General features: G+C 46.2%; 1 protein-coding gene across 2 annotated transcripts in view; it reads left to right on the top strand.

Moving 5' to 3' along the window:
- The first annotated feature begins 14,795 nt into the window (after positions 1-14,795).
- The window catches only part of THRAP3 (thyroid hormone receptor associated protein 3), a 53,115-nt gene continuing 48,914 nt past the window's right edge, over positions 14,796-18,996 (top strand). The window contains exon 1 of one of the 2 annotated variants that reach the window (XM_045548255.1): positions 14,796-15,001. The gene's annotated coding sequence lies outside the window, so the exon portion shown is untranslated. Of the gene's footprint in view, positions 15,002-15,259; positions 15,615-18,996 lie in introns of those variants that run through there. The other variant, XM_045548254.1, reaches the window with a different exon arrangement.

Genomic DNA, 18,996 nt, shown 5'->3' with positions numbered 1-18,996 from the left:
GTGTGGGAGAAGGAGTACGGATGCCAAAGGCTTGTCTCATGTCTCAGAACACAAGGATCCAGCCAGAGCGGATGGCACCACTGAGTGAGAAACGGAGACCAAGAGATAAACAGAGAGGGAAACAGGGACAGCACCAAAGAGACAGCCTGGAGAACCAGAGTGAGGGACAACACAGGAGCCCAAAGGCCCACGGAGAGCTGGGTGTGGGGGAGACAGGAGAGGAGCTGCAGGGCAAAGTGGACTTTTTTTTTCTGAGTGTCGCTCTGTTGCCTGGGCTAGAGTGCCGTGGCGTCAGCCTAGCTCACAGCAACCTCAAACTCCTGGGCTCAAGTGATCCTCCTGCCTTAGCCTCCCGAGTAGCTGGGACTACAGGCATGCACCATGACGCCCGGCTCATTTTTCTATTTTTAGTAAAGATGGGGTCTTGCTTTTGCTCAGGCTGGTCTTGAACTCTGACCTCAAGTGATCCTCCCACTTTGGCCTCCCAGAGTGCTAGGATTACAGGCGTGAGCCACCAAGCCTGGCCCAAAGTGGACCTTTTCTCTGTCTCTTCCCAGACCCTGTCCTGTCTGAATTCTTCCCTACTGCTTCCCTGTCCCAGGGTTTCTCAACCTCAGCACTGTTGACATTTTGGGCAGGATAATTCTTGGATGTGGGGGGTTGTCCTGTGCATTGTAGGATGTTTACTAGCCTCCTTGGCCTCTACCCACAAGATGCCAGCAGCATATGGCCCCCTGCCCCCATTTTTTTTTTTAAGGCAAGCACGAAAATGAGGTTTATTGAGGAGAGAAAAATAGGATTACAGGGCAAGAGCAAAATATAGGTTTACAGAGCATGATACATATGCCACAGATGACAACCAGACCCATTGTCACAGCAAAGGGAGAGCAAAAGGAAGGGCACAGAAGAGCCCCTCCATTGTTGTGACAACCAAAAATGTCTCCAGACATTGCCAGATGTTCTCTGGAAAGGGACTGCCCCTAGCTGAGAACCTTCCTTGTCCCCCAAGTTGATTTATGTTCTTGGGAGGAGGCTACTCCTGTGTGTCTGGCCGATTCCCCCATCAGCCCTTGTGCACAGGGCCCCCTGCTGCAGCATGGCTTTGACCGTCCTCCCTGGGAAGCCCAGGAAACTGGGAGAGCTGCTGAGACTGATGGGGGTGTCTCAGGGACACAGCAGTGAACTCACCCCTGCTCTCATGGAGCTTCTTTCTTATTCCATCCGGAAGGCACCACAGTGTGCTTGGGGATGTGCCAGGTGCTTTGCAAGTGGGTGTGCGCTCTTGTCTCTTGGAGCCCCCAAGTGTGTCTGGACCAGATACTTGTAACAAGTGTGCATTTTATTCCATAATAGTTAGAGGTAAGAAATGTCCCATTTATTTATTTCTCTAAATCAGATTATCTGCTCCAAAAACCCCCTGCCAGGCTGGCTGGCTGGTGGGACATTCAGTCACAGTCATTTTGGGGGAAGATTTTCCTAGTGGTGTGCTAGTAAACGTTTACAAGTGACTTGAGGGGACGGGTGCATTAGGGAGGGACTCGCTTTGTAACAGTTGCCAATTTCCATGATGTAAATCCTCCCACTATGGCCAATTTCCAGCTGCCAGTGTGATGTCACCGAAGGGGGAACTGGGAAGCTTGAGCAGCGGCAGGCATCCTGCAGGGGTTCGCCACAGACGCGAGCAGCCTCAAGAGCATAGATAGCAATAAAATGTAGTAAAATAACTAGGAAGTGATGCACTTTGAGTGTTATTATCTTTGAATATACTTTATTCCATTGTAAATTTATAATCAAAAATTCTTTTGCGTGTGTGAGACAGAGTCGCGCTCTGTTTCCTGGCTAGAGTGCAGTGGTGTCATCATAGCTCACTGTACCCTCAACTTCTGGGCACAAGAGAGCCTCCTGCCTCAGCCTCCTGAGTAGCTGGGACTATAGACGTGGGCCACCACGCTTGGCTAATTTTTCTGTTTTTTGTAGAGATGGAGTTTCACTACATTGCTCTGGCTGGTCTTGAACCCTTGACTTCAAGTAATTCTCTCGGCTTGAACTCCCAAAGTGTTGGAATTGCAAGCATGAGCCACCATGCCCAATCCAATTTTTTTGATAATGTCTCCACCTCTCTGAAGCAGTGGGTATAATTTCTGGGGGTTTATCCAGTCTAGAGCATTTAGGGGATCTTCAACTCATTTTTTAAATATTTTTTGAGACAGGGTCTCACTCTGTCACCTGGGCTACAGTGCAGTGGTGTCATCACAGCTCACTGTAACCTCTAACTCCTGGGTTCAAGTGATCCTCCTGCCTCAGCCTCCTGAGTAGCTGGGACCACAGACACTCACCACCATGCTCAGCTAATTTTTCTATTTTTTGTAGAGACAGGGTTCTAGCTCTTGCTCAGGCTGGTCTCAAACTTCTGACCTCAAGCCATCCTCCTACCTTGGCCTCCCAAAGTGCTAGGATTGCAGGTGTGAGCCGCCATACCTGCCCTTCAATCAGCTCTTAACCTCCTGCATCTGCTTGGGCTTAGCCACAGAGGTCTTTGCTGTGACTTCCAAGACCAGCACTCTCCGTGCTCACACGCATCCCCTTCCAGAAAACAGCAGCCCTGCAGGCCCATCAGAGTCCTGGGAGATCTGAGTGGGGGTGGTGCAAAGTCACTATCATTCAAGGGAAGACAACAGCAGCAGCAACGACACGCAGACCCCTGTTCGCTTTCTCAGGCTTGGAAAAACTCGTCAGACCTTCTCTGATGGCCCACTTCCGCCCCTCCGAGCTGGGAGCCCTGTGCTGTGGAGTAACCCAGCACAGTAACCGCGCCGGGAGCCTACTCTTGGTAAACAAAAGCCCTGGCTGGGGGATGTCTTTTGGTGCCTGGCAACCTCTGCTTTTGGCTTGGCAACCCCAAAGTGTTTAACAGCCTCAGTCTCCACCCCTAGGCAGGAAGGAGGAAACATCAGCACAGCAAGGAGACCAAAATGCAAATTATAACCTCAATATGTTTCTCTGCTGCACCATCAGATGGTTGTGGTGGCAACAACCAGCTGAGGCTCTAAACAAAAGGAGAGATTCTGGCTAGACTTCAAGAAGGACTTCCTGGCCTACCTGAAGGGAAACTAAATACAGGCACTGTGAGGGTAAGTTGTTCCCCACCCCTGCCTCCAACCCCGGCTGCCCAAGGGACCACTCAAAGCTGACATGCCTCTCCCACGCTCACATAACTTCCTCCAGTGGCTCCCTACCTCTTCAGGGTGAAGTTCTATTAATAGCTGAGTGCCTGGACCTTGTTAGGTAGGGGTTGTCATATTTTACAGTTGAGAAAACTGAGGCTCAAAGAGGATAAGTTGCTTGCCTGAAAGCATACTGCCAAAGTAATCAAGGCTGGAATGTGAACTGAGATCTGATACCAAAGCCTGTGCTTTATGACCCATCTCTCATCTCCACCAGACCCCAATCTACCTCCCCCACCACCACCTTCCCCACCTCTCCCTAGAGAAGAGTGTGCATGTATGTATTTATTTTTATTTCTATTTTCTGTTGGTTGGGCTAGTGTGCGGTGGTGTCAGCCTAGCTCACAGCAACCTCAAACTCCTGGGCTCAAGTGATCCTCCTGCCTCAGCCTTCCAAGCAGCTGGGACTACAGGTGTGTGCCACCATGCCTGGCTAATTTTTTTATTTTTAGTTGTCCGGTTAATCTCTTTCTATTTTTAGTAGAGACAGGATCTCGCTCTTGCTCAGGCTGGTCTTGAACTCCTGACCTCAAGTGATCCTTCCACCTCAGCCTCGCAGAGTGCTAGGATTACAGACGTGAGCCTCCATGCCCGGAATGCATGAATTTATTGATGAATTGCAAAACAACAAACTTGTGTTAACTGTTGCTGACCAGACCACAAGAATATATATATATATATTTTTTGAGACAATGTCTCGCCCTGTTGCCCAGACTGGAGTACAGTAGCCTCATTGTAACTCACTGCAGCCTCCAACTCCTGGGCTCAAGTGATCCACCTGCCTCGGCCTCCCCAAGTGCTAGAATTACAGGCGTGAGCCACCTTGCCCGGCCCCATAAGAATATTTTAAAGCTTAGTGCCACTGAACTTTTTCTCTTTAGACAAGATAAAAAGTTTTTTAACCCCGGCGCTACTGACATTTTTTTTTTTTTTTTTGAGACAGAGTGTCGCTTTGTTGCCCTGGCTAGAGTGAGTGCCGTGGCGTCAGCCTAGCTCACAGCAACCTCAAACTCCTGGGCTTAAGTGATCCTACTGCCTCAGCCTCCCGAGTAGCTGGGACTACAGGCATGCGCCACCATAGCTACTGACATTTTGATCAGGATTATTCTTTGTTGTAAGGGACTGTCCTGTGCGTTGTAGGATTTTTAGCAGCATCCCTGGCCTCTACCCAATAGTTATCAGTGGTAACCCTCCCACCCCCCGCCAGGGTTGTGACAACCAAAAATGACTCCAGACATTGCCAAATGTCCTCTGGGGGACAAAATTGTCCCTGGTTGAGAAACATGGAGTTAGATCAAAGATAAAAAAGCACCTGTTTCCACAAAGCAGTTCTTAGGAATAAATAAAAAGTGCCAGTGAGTAGCTTTGGGGAGGTAAATCAGTGAGGTCCATGCTCCTGCTTCTGATGCAAGGTGGCTTGGGGGAGGTGGCTTCTAAGGTCCTCATCCTAGTCCGGAGCAGGGGCTGTGGTGATCCTCTGAGGCCTGATGCTTTGACTTTCTGGGCAATAACCGGCTTTGCATTAGAGTCCAAGAGGAGTCAGTGATACTACATTCACTGCCACCTCACGGGGGACAACCCAACTGCAAGAGGAACTTGCTTGGAGCCAGTGGCGGGAAGAGTGACATCAGATAGTGAGTCCTGCTTTTCCATAGGTGGGGATAGAGAGGGAGGTGGGTGGCGAGGGGGCTGGAAGTGTATCCTAGAGCAGTGCTACTCAAAGTGTGTTGCATACGTTGGTGTCTGTCTGGTCCTTAATGAATTGAGAGTGTTTAAAAACTTTTATAGCCAGGTTTGGTGGCACACACCTGTAGTCCCAGCTCCTCAGGAGGCTGAGGCTGGAGGATTGCTTGAGTCCAGAAGTTTGAGTCCAGCCTGGGCAACGTAGCAAGATATCATTTCTAAAAAAGAAAAACAAAAAATAAAGTTAGAAAAAACTTTTATAGCAATGAGACTGAGTGACTTTATGTCTGTTGAATCTAATAACACAAATTGTATTTTTGGGCCAGGCGTGGTGGCTCACACCTGTAATCCTAGCACTCTAGGAGGCCAAGGTGGGAGGATCACTTGAGGTCAAGAGTTTGAGACCGGCCTGAGCAAGAGCAAGACCCTGTTTCTACTAAAAATAGAAAGAAATTAGCCAGACAACTAAAAATAGAAAAAACTAGCTGGGCATAGTGGCACACGCCTATAGTCCTAGCTACTTGGGAGGCTGAGGCAGGAGAGGTTGCTGTGAGCTAGGCTGACACCATGGCACTCTAGCCCAGGCAACAGAGCAAGACTCTGTCTCAAAAAAAAAAAAAATTGTATTTTGTATGTCTTTTTAAATTTCATTTTTCTAACAATCCATTTTTATTACATTTTATATAAAAGACTCAGTCTGTGATAGATGGGAAATTAAAAACAAATAAACAAACAAAAACTACCCTAGTCTTCCATTGTAATTTGAGAAGCACTATTCTAGAAACCATCTCTTAACCCTCCCTGCACATTAGAATCTCCTGGATTGGCATTTAAAAAATGTCATTATGGGGGCCCCACCCCATACCAACTAAATCAGAATCTGGGAGGTGGGGCACAGACATGGACATTTTTGGAAAATCCTCAGGGTGTTTACTGTGCAGGTAGGTGGAGAATCTCTGCTTTATGGAAGTGTCAGCCTTGGAAACAAAAGGATGAGAACCTCTGGCAATGCTTCCCAAACTTGTCTGCACATTGGAATCACTTGAGGAAACTTAAAAAAATAGCGATGCCTGTGTCCCATCCCTAGAGACTGTGACTTACCTGGTTTGGGATGTGGACTGAGTGTTGGAATTTTTTCTTTTTCTTTTTTTTGAGACAGGGTCTTGCTATGTTGCTCAGGCTGGTCTCAAACTCCTGGCCTCCAGCAATTCTCCTGCCTCAGCCTCCCAAGTAGCTGGGATTTTAAAAACATCCTGAGATGATTCCAATGTCCATATGAGTTTAGGACCCACTAGAGTATCATATTCCCTGATGGTAGATGTTAGCTGACTGGAGAAGAAGTGACTGTCTCTGGCTCAAGCTCAGCGATGAAGGCCCTCCTCTTGCCAATGATCAACAGCAAAACAAGCCACTGTTGCCCTGACCAGAATGTTTGGTTTGCTTCCGGAAAGCAAAGATGGAGGTGAAGCCACCTTGGGCAGTTTGAGCAACCGCAAAGGTAACTGCTCCTCTTGTCCACAGTGGCCCTTCAGACTGAGAGTGTCAGACAATGGTGGCGGCCACAGCCTCTCTTGATTTACCTTCCCACCTTCCTTCCTACCCCGACAGCCTCTTGTACACAATAGATAGCTCTTACAGCTTCTCTCTGTTAGCCATGACTCCAGCATAGAAGTGACAGAAACCCAACCCAAACCGACTCACTTGTTGGCTCCTGGCATGAAAAAGTCCAGAGGTGGTGCTAACCTCAGGCGTGGATGAATCCAAGAGCTCAACTGGGATGGCTGGGAATATGTCTTACTCAACTTATGGCTCTGCTCTCCAGCTATGTGGACTTCTCAGGAAGGTTCTCTCCAAACAGTGGCAAAGATCACCATTAACTCGTCCAGGCTGCTGCCTTTCCAGTTTAGCAATCCCAGAAGAGAGAGAGGGCTGGTTTCTTCAGTGTTCCAGCCAAGGTCGCAGACTGGTGTTTGTTTCCTCTGCTCTCCTGGTTTGAGCCATCTGCCAGTCACTGTGGCCAGGGAAATGAAATATGCTGGTCACCTGCTCACCTTGGAGACAGAGCAGGGGAGGGATAGCTCCTCAAAGGATTATCAGAGTGCTGTTAACCAGAGGAGGAGGAGGGGAAGGCCGCTAAGCAGGCAGAACAGCAGATGGCCACTCTGTTTGCTCTCAGGTTAGCAGAGGATGTGACGTGCAGAAATCACAGCAAGGTAAGGCAAAGTCTGACAAATGCAGTATAGGCATTGGAGTACTCCCAAAGGAGGGAGGTGTGACCAAAGAGATAGCCTTTGCTAGGTAGGGTCGCTTGGGAGGAAGGGCATGAACAGGCTCCAGGAGGCAGGAAGCCCAGGGTATGGTCAAGACAGGCACATGTAACTGGAGTGCTGGCTATGAAGGAGTAGCCGGTAAGACATGGAGGCCAGAGGGTGGAAGGTCTTGGACTTGTCCTTTGTTCTGTTGACAGTGGAGAGCCTTTGAAGGTGAAGGTGACGCTGGAGAGATAATCAGAGGTTAGACCACACAGGGCCTTGTAGACCACATTGAGGGTTTAGGGTTTGATCCTGAGGGCCCTGGAGCCAGGGAATGGCATGATCAGAGTTATACTTGAGAAACAGCACTCTGACTACTTTTTGGAGGATGCCTGGATGGAGAGGGGCACTAGGCAGGGAGGCCTGGGGAGAGATTTTATCATAGCCCACACTTTGTATCCCTTACTCCAGCCCAGGCACTGTTTTATCTAAGCCCTGGAAACAGGGTGGTAGGAGATTCAGTAGACGTTCTGGGGGCAGAATACACTGGACTTTGTGACTGATGCAATGTGGTGGATGAGCAGAAGGAGGAAGCCAGGATTCCTCTGAGATTTTGAACCTGGGTGATCAGAAGGCCAGAAGAACTCTTAACAGAAAACAGTGAAGGAAAAACTAAAAGTCCACACACACTGCTGCCAGTTCTGTGCATAGCCCTCTGCCAGGCTCTAGGAAGACAAAGAACTAACTAGTTGCCTTCCTGGAGCTGGTCTCTGCAGGAGGCACAAGCAGGTGGTGGGTAGTTTCAACACATCGTGATGAGTGTTGCACAAGCAGTGTAGGGTTGGGAGGTAGTACACTGCTGCTCGAGCCAGAAACCTGCTGCTGGAGCCAGAAACCTGGGGGTTAACCTGGACTCCTCCCTCCTTCTCTCAGCCACTCAATCATTAAGACCAATAGATTTGATCTCCTAAATATTTTATGACTATCTTTTGAATCTGCCCACTTTTCTTCATCCTCACTGAGAATAACTAGATGATGCCATTGTCCCTTCTCATCTGAAATACTCTAACTTCCTAATTGGTCTCTTCACTTTCTCTCTGGTTTGCCCAAATCCATTCTCACACTGGGCCAGCGTAATCCTTTAGAAAAGGAAATCTGAACCAGGTCCCTCCCCTGTTTATAACCCTTTCAATGGCTTCTCATCGCTCTCAGAGTAAAATCCAGTATCCTTAGTCTCGATTATCAGACCAGTGGGAACCTCACCAGCCTCCTTGTGCTGTATTTCCTACTACACTCCAGAGTCAATGGCAGCCCTAACAATATTTAGGATGTGCCAAGTTCCTCCAGGCCACAAGGATTTTCCATATATTGTTCCTTCTGTCTGGAATGCTCTTCCCCGATTCTTGGCCTGGGTAACTACATGGTTTATGAGTCATTTCCTCAGGGAAGCATCCCCGACCTTCTAGCCTAGGAAGGACCCTCCAGATTCTATGCCAAGAGTCAGCAAACTTTTTTAGTAAGGGGCAAATGGTAACTGTTTTAGGCTTTGCAGGACATTGTGTCTCTGTTGCAACTACTCCACTCTGCTATCAAAGCAGCCATAGACAATGCATGAATGAACTTTGAATTTCATATACTTTCATATCATGAAATAGTCTTCTTTTTATTTTTTTCCTGACCATTTAAAAATATAAAAACAATCCTAGCTTCTGGTCATACAAAAGCAGGACATGGGCTGGAATTGGCCCCTAGGTTGTAGTTTGCAGACCTCTGTTCTATGCTGTCATAACATATACCACATGTTCTTCCTGTATTGCACTTATCACATCAGTATTTACTTATGCCTGTGATCGATTTGTTTCTTTTTTTTTTTTTTTTTTGAGACAAAGTCTCACTTTGTTGCCCGGCCTAGAGTGCCGTGGTGTCAGCCTAGCTCACAGCAACCTCAAACTTCTGGGCTCAAGCAATTCATCTGCCTCAGCCTCCCAAGTAGCTGGGACTACAGGCATGTGCCACCATGCCCGGCTAATTTTTTGTATATATTTTTAGTTGTCTGGCTAATTCCTTTCTATTTTTAGTAGAGACAGGGTCTTGCTCTTGCTCAGGTTGGTCTCGAACTCCTGACCTCGAGCGATCCTCCCGCCTCAGCCTCCCAGAGTGGTAGGATTACAGGCGTGAGCCACTGTGCCCGGCCTGAATGTGATCGATTTCTCAATGTTATCTCCCCAGTTGGAGGTAAGCTCTTTGAGAGAAGGGACCACAGGTTTTGGTTTGTTTACACTTCTTCTCCCAAGCATCTAGTAGAGGGCCCAACCCATTGTAGGAGCTTAATAAATGAATGGAGTAATGAAGTTTTCTCTCCTTTGAGAGAAACTAAAAACCTAGTGGGGAATGCAGGCATATAAACAATTAACTAGGTCATGCTGTATGGAGGGAAGAGGAGTTCAGTTTCTGGCAGGTTGAGTTTGAGATGCCAATGGGAAATCAGGGTATGGTGGCTCCCAAACATCTGGCACTACCCGAGTTGAGTCTAAGATGTAGATAAGGGAGTAGAATGCTTAAAAGAGATGTAAAAGCTACCTGAGTATGCCAGGTCACTCAAGAAGAGAGGTCACTCAGGGAGAGAGGCTGAATACAGAGAGGAGAGGGTAGAGACTTGGAAACTTGGGGTAAGTTTCTGGGCCAGAGAAGGGGCAAAGGTTGGTGGAGAGGTAAGAAGAGATCCAAGATAAAGTACAGGCATATCTGCTTTTATTGCTCTTCACAGATATTATGTTTTTTTACAAATTGAAGTTTTATGGTAACCCTGTACAAGCAAGTCCATAGGCACCATTCTTCCAACAGTATGTTCTCACTTTGTGTCTCTGTCACATTTCAGTAATTCTTGCAATATTTCACATTTTGTCACAATTATTATTTCTATTATGGTGATCTGTGATCAGTGATCTTACTATCACTTAACATCAGTGATGTTACTATTATTTTGGAGCACCATGAACCACACTTATATAAATGGCAAACTCAGTCAATAAATGTGTGTGTGTTCTTTTTTTTTTTTCAGAGACTGGGTCTCGCTCGATAGCCCAGCCTGAAGTGCAGTGGTGTGAACATAGCTCACTGCAGCCTTGAACTTCTGGGCTCCAGTGATCCTCCTGCCTTGGCCTCCCAAAGTGCTGGGATTACAGGTGTGAGCCACTGTGCCTGGCCAGTTGTATGTGTGTGTGTTCTGACTGATCCACCAACTAGCTGTTCCCTGTCTCTCTCCCTCTCCTCCAGCCCCCTTGTTCCCTGAGACAAAATAATGTTGAAATTAGGCCAGTTTAATAACCCTACAACGGCCTCTAAGTGTTCAAGTGAAAGAAAGAGTCGCTCATCTCTCACTTTAAATCAAAAGGTAGAAATGACTAAACTTAGTAAGGAAGGCATGTTGAAAGCTGAGACAGGCCGAAAACTAGGCCTCTTGCACCAGACAGTTAGCTAAGCTGTAGATGCAAAGGAAAGGTTCTAGAATGAAATTAAAAGCGCTACTCCACTGAACACACGAATGATAAGAAAGCAAAACAAGGCTGGGCGAGGTGGTTCATGCCTGTAATCCCAGCACTATGGGAGGCCGAGGCGGGCAGATCGTTTGAGCTCAGGAGTTCGAGACCAGCCTGAGCAAGAGCGAGACCCCGTCTCTACTAAAAATAGAAAGAAATGATTTGGACAGCTAAAAATATGTATAGAAAAAATTAGCCAGGCATGGTGGTGCATGCCTGTAGTCCCAGCTACTCGGGAGGCTGAGGCAGAAGGATCGCTTGAGCCCAGGAGTTTGAGGTTGCTGTGAGCTAGGCTGACACCATGGCACTCACTCTAGCCTAGGCAACAGAGTGAGACTCTGTCTCAAAAAAAAAAAAAAAAAAGAAAGAAAGAAAGCAAAACAGCTTATTGCTGATATGGAGAACGTTTTAGTGGTCTGGATAGAAGATCAAACCAGCCACAACATTTCCTTAACCCAAAGCCTACTCCAGAGCAAGGCTCTAACTCTCTTCAATTCTGTGAAGGTTGAGAGAAGTGACAAAGCTACAGAAGAAAAGTTTGAACCTAGCAGAAGTTGGTTCACAAAGTTCAAGAAAAGAAGCATCTCCATAACATAAAACTGCTAGGTGAGGCAGCAAGTGCTGAAGATTAAGCAAGTTATTCAGAAGACCTAGCTAAAATAATTGTTGAAGATGGCTACAACCACCTTCAGATTTTTAATGTAGATGAAATAGTCTTATATTAGAAGAAGATGCCGGCTGGTCCGAAGGTAGTGAGTTATCTCACTTGATTATTCACAGTTACAAATTGAACTCTTTGTTCTACTACTTTCCCCTCTTCTCACTACTGCACTTGACTAGTCAAAAAAAAAAAAAAAGAAGAAGAAGATGCCATCTAGGACCTTCATAGCTGAAGAGGAGAAGTCAATGGCTGATTTCAAGGGAGAAGTCAAAGGACAGGCTGACTCTCTTATTAGGGGCTAATGCAGCTGCTGACTTTAAGTTAAACCCAGTGCTCATTTACCATTCCAAAAATTCTAGGACGTTTAAGAATATGCTAAATCGGTTCTACCTGTGCTCTAGAAATGGAACAACAAAGCCTGAATGACACCACATCTATTTACAGCATGGTTTGTTTATGTATTTATTTATTAGCAACAGGGTCTTGCTCTGTCACCCAGGCTAGAGTGCAGTAGCATGATCATAGCTCATTGCAACCTCAGCTCCTGGGCTCAAGTGATCCTCCTGCCTCAGCCTCCTGAGTAGCTAGGACCACAAGCACTCACCACCATGCCCAGCCAATTTACTGACTCTTTTAAGCCCACTGTTGAGACCTACTGCTCAGAAAAAAAAAGGTTCGTTTCAAAATATTACTGCTCATTTACAATGTACCTGGTCACCCAAGAGATCTGATGGAGATATATAGATTAATATTGTTTTGATGGCTGCTAACACAACATCTTTTCTGCTGCTCACGGATCAGAGTAATTTTGACTTTCAAGTCTCATTAAGGAATACATTTTGTAAGGCTATACTGCTATAGGTAACGATTCCTCTGATGGATCTGGGCAAAGTAAATTGGTAAACCTTTTTGAATGGATTCACCATTCTAGATGCCGTTGTCATTCATGGGAAGAAGTCCAAATATTAACATTAACAGCAGTTTGGAAGAGGTTGATTCCAAATCTTGTGGATGACTTTGGTTTTTTTTTTTTTGGAGACAGAGTCTCACTCCATTGCCTGTGCAAGTTTCGTGGTGTCAGCCTCACTCACAGCAACCTCAACTCCTGGGCTCAAGCGATCCTCCTGCCTCAGCCTCCCGAATAGCTGGACCTACAGGCAGGTGCTACCATGCCCAGCTAATTTTTTTTATTTTTAGTAGAGATAGGGTCTTGCTCTTGCTTTTGAACTCCTGAGCTCAAGCAATCCTTCAGCCTCGGCCTCCCAGAGTTCTAGAATTACAGGCATGAGCCACCACGCCCAACCTCATGGATGACTTTGAAAGGTTCAACACTTTAGTGGAGGAAGTAACTGCAGATGTGGTGGAAATAGCAAGAGAACTAGAACAGAAGTGGAGCTTGAAGATGTGACTGAATTGCTGCTACCTGAGATGATGAGAAGAAGTTGCTTCTCAAGAATGAGCAAAGAAAGTGATTTCTTGAGATGGAAGCTACTCCTGGTGAAGATGCTGTGAACATTGCTGAAATGACCACAAAGGATTCAAAGTATTACATAAACTTAGTTGATAACGCAGTGGCTGTGTTTGAGAGGATTGACTCCAATTTTCAAAGAATTCTACTGTGGGTAAAATGCTACCAAACAGCATCACATGCTAGAGAAATCTTTCATGAAAGGAAGAATGAATTGATGGTGGCAAACTTCATTGTTGCCTTATTTTAAGAAATTGCCACCCCAATCTTCAGCAACTACCACCCTGATCAGTTGGCAACCATCAAAATATAGGGAAGACCCTCTACCACTAAAAAGAGCATGATCTGGCGACTTCTCGGGCCCCTGTCCTGGGGCCTGTTAAAAAAAAAAAAAAAAAAAGCATGATCTGCTGAAAGCTCAGATGAGAATTTTTTAGCAAAAAACTATTTTTAAATTAAAATATGTCCTTTTTAAAGACAATTTTATTGCACACTTAATATACTAAAATATAATACAAACACAAGTTTAATATGCACTGGGAAACCAAAAAATTTGTGTGACTCACTTTACTACAATTTTCACTTTATTGTGGTGGTCTGGAACAGAACTCCCAAAACATCTCTAAGATATTCCTATATTTCAGAAACCAAGAGGAGTGACTATGTATTTTTGTATCCATCTAGTTTACCACTGTATTCTCAGTATTTCACACTGGGCATGGTCTATGTTAGACAACCAGGAAATCTGTGAATTGATAATTAAATAGAATCAAAACGTTTCAAGAAGCAGTACACAGTACGTGGCCCACAAGAAGTACTCAAAGAAAGGAGTAAGTAAGCAGTGTGGCAGGAATGCTGCTGAGAGCAGGAAGGGTGAGGACTGATGTGGCATGGCCTGGGATTGAGTTCAACCTGGCAGCTTTTCTCTCAGGAAGAGCAGATTTCTTTAAATATTTATTGACGTGTACTTTGTCTATTTCGCCCTGGGGGTGCAGAAATCCATCCAAACTGATCTCTGTTCTCAAATAGCTCACAGTCTGGTGGGGAAGATAAACAGAGGCCCTGATAATTGTAGAATATGGTGCATATTTAACTGTGGGAGCACAGAGATGGGGAGGAGCTAGTAAACTTGGAAGGCATCACAGAATAGGTGACATTTGAGCTGCCTTAAAGGTGCGAGTGCATTAGAGCAGGAATTCCAGAGGAAACCAGCCTGTGCAAAACCCCGATAAATTGTATGTGGGTAATAATCACCTGAGAGGTCTGTTTAAAATGCAGATTCCAGGGCCACATTCCCCTGGAAACTTCTGGTTCAATAGGCAAGTAGCACCCATTTTAACAAACGTCCCAGAACTACCCTCAGGAAATCTTCCTGTGATCTCATAGTCACGGGGAAGGAGGACGAGAGAGCAGTAACGGGAGGTGAGGCTGGAGAGAGCTTTGTCCATCCGGGCTCCCGGGTCTCCGAATGAGGTCACACTACTAAAAAAAAAAAAACACGGAAAAACAAAAAAACCCCACGAACCACCCTCTATTTTGCGTTGTGCTTTCAGGCCAGTAGCCGCTTCGATGTGCTTTATTTTGTCGGAGACTCGTAACAACTCTGTGGGGTAGAACCATGAGCCTTATGTTACAGGGTAGGAAACTGAGGTTCAGAAAGGAGACGATGGCTCAAGGTCACACAGCGAGAGGTGGCAGAGCAGAGACTGAAAACCAGGCGTCCTGATTCTCAGCTCAGAGACTTTTCCACGGCGCAGGCCGGCCAGGAGTAGGTGAGGTTCAGGCCCTCCCTCGAGGCTGGTTCCAAAATGGTGGGGGCAGTGGCGTCAGCGACGCCCCCGCCCCTTCTGTCCACCTCCCTCCTTCTTCACCAGGCCACCTAGGCGGGGGGAGGGGAGGAACCGAGCAGCCCACGTGACTGCCGACAACCGGGCGCGTGACGCAAAGCGGCGGGCCCAACGCTCGCTGTGTCTTGTGGGAAGCGTAGTTCAAGAGACCTCCAAGTTGCCAAGGAGAGGCGGGCCCAGGACTACATTTCCCAGGAGGCCGCGGGCCGACGTCGCCGCTGGCGTCGCCGGAGAGCGGGGACGCTGAGCGCGCTGTCGGGCGGGGGCGAGGTTCAGGCCAGTTGTGCCGTTGCGAGGCTGGTGCTGCGATCGCTGCGGCGGACCCAGGTGAGTGAACACCTCTGATGGAAGTTAGGGAAGTGCAACCGGCTCCAGTCATTTCATCTTTTATGTTTTTTCTGCGGCTGCTGGGTCAGGGTTCCTGGGAAGGCCTGGCGCGGAGCCGCTCCCCCGCGCTTACGCTCTGGCCTCTTCTGAGCGGGCCCTACTCCCTTCGGCTCCTCCCCCTCCCCGCCCTTTGGGGCTTCCCATCGCTCCGGCCTAGCTTCGGAGGCTCTCGGCAGCCTTCTCTCCAAATAGCTCCTACACTTTTTTTTTTTTATTTCTTGCACTCTGCTTGTGGGGGAGGCGTCCACTTCCTTTCCCTTCCCTTTTGGTCGTACGCACCCCATTATTTGGGTTTCTTCTTTTCCCGGAACTCTTGAGTGCCCTTCCCCCCACCTAGCCTCCGTTGGCCTGGTTCTGTCTTCTCCGAGGGCGCATGTGGCTGGCACTCTGTGAACGTTAGTACCTCTTCCGTTCTTTTCTGCCTTGCGGCCAAAAGAGGCATAATCCAAATTTGTCTTCGACGGGAATAATCGTGTTCCCACTTTTTTCTTGGACTGGAACTGAGGCCGACTTGCATTCCAGTGGTCCTTGGCTTGTCTTCTGCTTATATGAGGTGATTTTCTTTGGTTCTCTTAGCACCTAAGCAACTTTTATCACCTATTCTCTTTGTCCTCCTCAGTGTTAGGGGTAGAGCATGGCGGAAGAAGCTGTGGAACAGCACTGGTGCCCAGAACTTGGAAGCTGTGAGCGGGAGTACAGTGTTTACCGGGAGCTTGCTAATTGGATTGAAGGGAAAGCTTCTGAGAGTATGGCAGGGCCTGGCAGGAGAGCAGCAGTGAAGCTTCTGGTGGAAGTGTAACAGAAGGATGCTGGAGCCAGTCTGCCTGCGTTCAAATCTTGACTCTGCTAGGTTTTAATTTTAGGTCAAGAGTCTTAACTTCCAGATACCTCAGTTTCCTTAACTCTAAAATGGCAGTGAATAACAGTGGCCCTTAATAGGATTATTGTGGATACTAAATGAAATAAACTAAAAACCAGTTAGTCACTATTACTACTGTAATCATTTATGGGATTTCCAGATTGTGGGCCTTGAATGGAAAGGCACGTATCACACCTTAATTTTCTTCTCTTTCGGGTGACCGTCCCTTTTTTCATTTGTGGAAATACTGTCATAGACTTTCGTCTGTCATCTGGACAGCCTGATATGTGTATTATTATATAGAAAGAAGCCAAAGAGTCAAAAGCGACTGCTGTCACGAACAACTTGGGGAGCAAATTGAGCAGATGTATTTTGGGAACTAATGATATCAAAAACAAGTTGTACTGCAGCTGTTTAGGCTTGACTGCATTCTGTAAGAGAGCTGTTTAGAAGTTTCTGTAAGAAACTAATTAAAAACCTTGGCTGGGCGAGGTGTCTCACGCCTGTAATCCTAGCGCTCTGGGAGGCTGAGGCAGGAGGATTGCTTGAGGTCAGGAGTTCGAGACCAGCCTGAGCAAGAGCGACACCCCGTCTCTACTAAAAATAGAAAGAAATTAGCTGGACAACTAAAAATATATACAAAGAATTAATGGGGCATGGTGGAACATGCCTGTGGTCCCAGTTACTCGGGAGGCTGAGGCAGAAGGATTCTTTAAGGCCAGGAGTTTGAGGTTGCTGTGAGCTAGGCTAACGCCACAGCACTCTAGCCCAGGCAACAGAGTGAGACTCTGTCTCCAAAAAAAAAAGAAAAGAAACTAATTAAAAACGTTTATGCCTTTATGTCCAGTATAATTCCATTTCTGTTTTTTAAACCTTTTAGCACCAGTGAAAAGATGTCCAGTTTTAAAGAATGATGTTTTTAGTCTGCAGACTAGGTACAGTCCAATATTTGCAGTGGTGGTGATAGAAGTAGTGGTAGTGGTTGTTCGTTAGAGTATTTCTTTAATACCAAATACAGGCACTTCTGCATTTGGTTTATTCTATTCTATGTATTTATTTATTTTTGAACAGTCCTAAACTAGAGAAAGATTGAATTTGGTTTAGTCAGTGGAGTTATAGATTACAAAAATGATTTGTTTTGTACTGAGACATCGGAGGAAGGAAGCTTGGAATATTTCTGAGATTAGCACAGAAGTAGGGAGTGATGAGACTGACTGGGAGGGCACACAGACATACAGTTTTATTTGTTTTTAGAATGGATAGTCTTTTTTTTTTTTTGAGACAGAGTCTCACTCTGTTGCCCAGGCTAGAGTGAGTGCCGTGATGTCAGCCTAGCTCACAGCAACCTCAAACTCCTGGGCTCAAGCGATCCTCCTGCCTCAGCCTCCCTAGTAGCTGGGACTACACGCATGTGCCACCATGCCTGGCAAATTTTTTCTATATATATTTTTAGTTGTCCATATAATTTCTTTCTATTTTTAGTAGAGACAGGGTCTCGCTCTTGCTCAGGCTGGTCTCGAACTCCTGAGCTCAAACAATCCTCCTGCCTCAGCCTCCCAGAGTGCTAGGATTATAGGCGTGAGCCACTGTGCCTTGCCGATAGTCTTAATCTCTAAAAATCTTAGGATGCTAGCCTGTTTCTCTTGGGCTTAGTGATATCCTGAATTGAAGGAAGTGTGGTTAATGCTATTCTCCCAAATACTAGATTTTCGTGGATTGTTCACATTGATTTTATAAACATCTAAGACCTATTCACTATTTGATTGATTCAGTGACTGATTCAACAAATAGTGCCTGAGAGCCTACCATTTACCAGCTCCTGTACTAGGGCCTATGATTACACTGCAGTGAGACAGATGAGGTCTTATCTTTGGGGAACTTACAGGATAGTGAGGGGAGACATAAAAGGTAAGCAAATAATTAAAAATTGAGAATAGTGATGTGGAGGTGTCAAGTAAGGGACTGATAGACACTGAAAAGGGAGAGACCTGAGGGTAGTCACAGAAGTTCTTTTTGGGGGGAGAGTGAGGAGCCAATTTTGTAAGGTGCCAAGGAGAGAATCCAGGTGGAGGAAACAGCAAGTGCCCCAAATGGAAGATGGGAAGAATTTAGTGTGCTTTCAGAACTGAAAGGAGGCCAAGCGTATTTTAGGAGAGTGGTTACAGATGAGCTGGAGAGGTAAGGTTGTTAGGGAAGCCATTGGAGCTTTCTGATGGGTGGGAGGGGTTGCCGTATTTTATATATGTATCATTTACAACAAATGTTCCATTACTTCAGTAGTACAAAACCCACAAAGGAGGGAGGGCCGAAGGAAGGGGATTTATGACTTAAGTTGGGGGTGATTATATTGTCAAATCATTTGTAGAGATGTGGAAAATGGATTGTGGGGATGTCAGTTAAGAGGTTATTGTAGTAGTCTAGGCTGGAGATGGTAGTTCCCTGATGCAGAGTGATAGAATGGAGATGTAGCATGGGAGGAAGCAGAGGGTTTAGAGATTAAGTCGCTTTGATATCTCTAGAGCAAGACATTCTGAATCTATGGTCTTTGACTCCACGGGGCCCGTGAACTTTGTGAAATTTTTGTGAGGGAGTGCATTTTCTCAAAAGGTCTTTGCCCACTGCTCTAGACCCTGTAATGCAGGTTCATGACCCATAAGAAAGTAATTGCCCAAGGCCTACCAGGGCAGTGAGAGACACCCGTAGTCTTCTGAGGGAAGTGATTTTGTTTTTAGGAGACATAACGAGTTTAAATGGTGTGCCATAGAAATCATCTTTTAGTTTCTTTTTGTCTAGAAGATAGGGGCTAATTATGCTCATAGAGAGGGACCTGAGATTTAGTGAGTCCATTTTCATGAAACTTCATTGCCTAATGTTTTCTTCCGTTGAATTTTGTTTACAGTGCCTATTTTAGTGGCAGAAATGGAGCACCTTAGTAATATGGTTGTTTTGCTTTCCTTCAGCAGGGGTGTCAGATGCATGTTCATGTATTTTCAGATGATAGTGTTTTATTGGAGGCAGAAGATGTGCTTTCTGCCTCAAAGTTAAAGGAAGAAACCATGTATTTTTTTCTTTTTAT

This window comes from Lemur catta, chromosome 3, assembly GCF_020740605.2.
Source record: "Lemur catta isolate mLemCat1 chromosome 3, mLemCat1.pri, whole genome shotgun sequence".
Lineage (NCBI taxonomy): Eukaryota > Metazoa > Chordata > Mammalia > Primates > Lemuridae > Lemur > Lemur catta.
The sequence above is the reverse complement of the archived record's forward strand: the minus strand, read 5'-3'. Positions and strand labels throughout refer to the sequence as shown.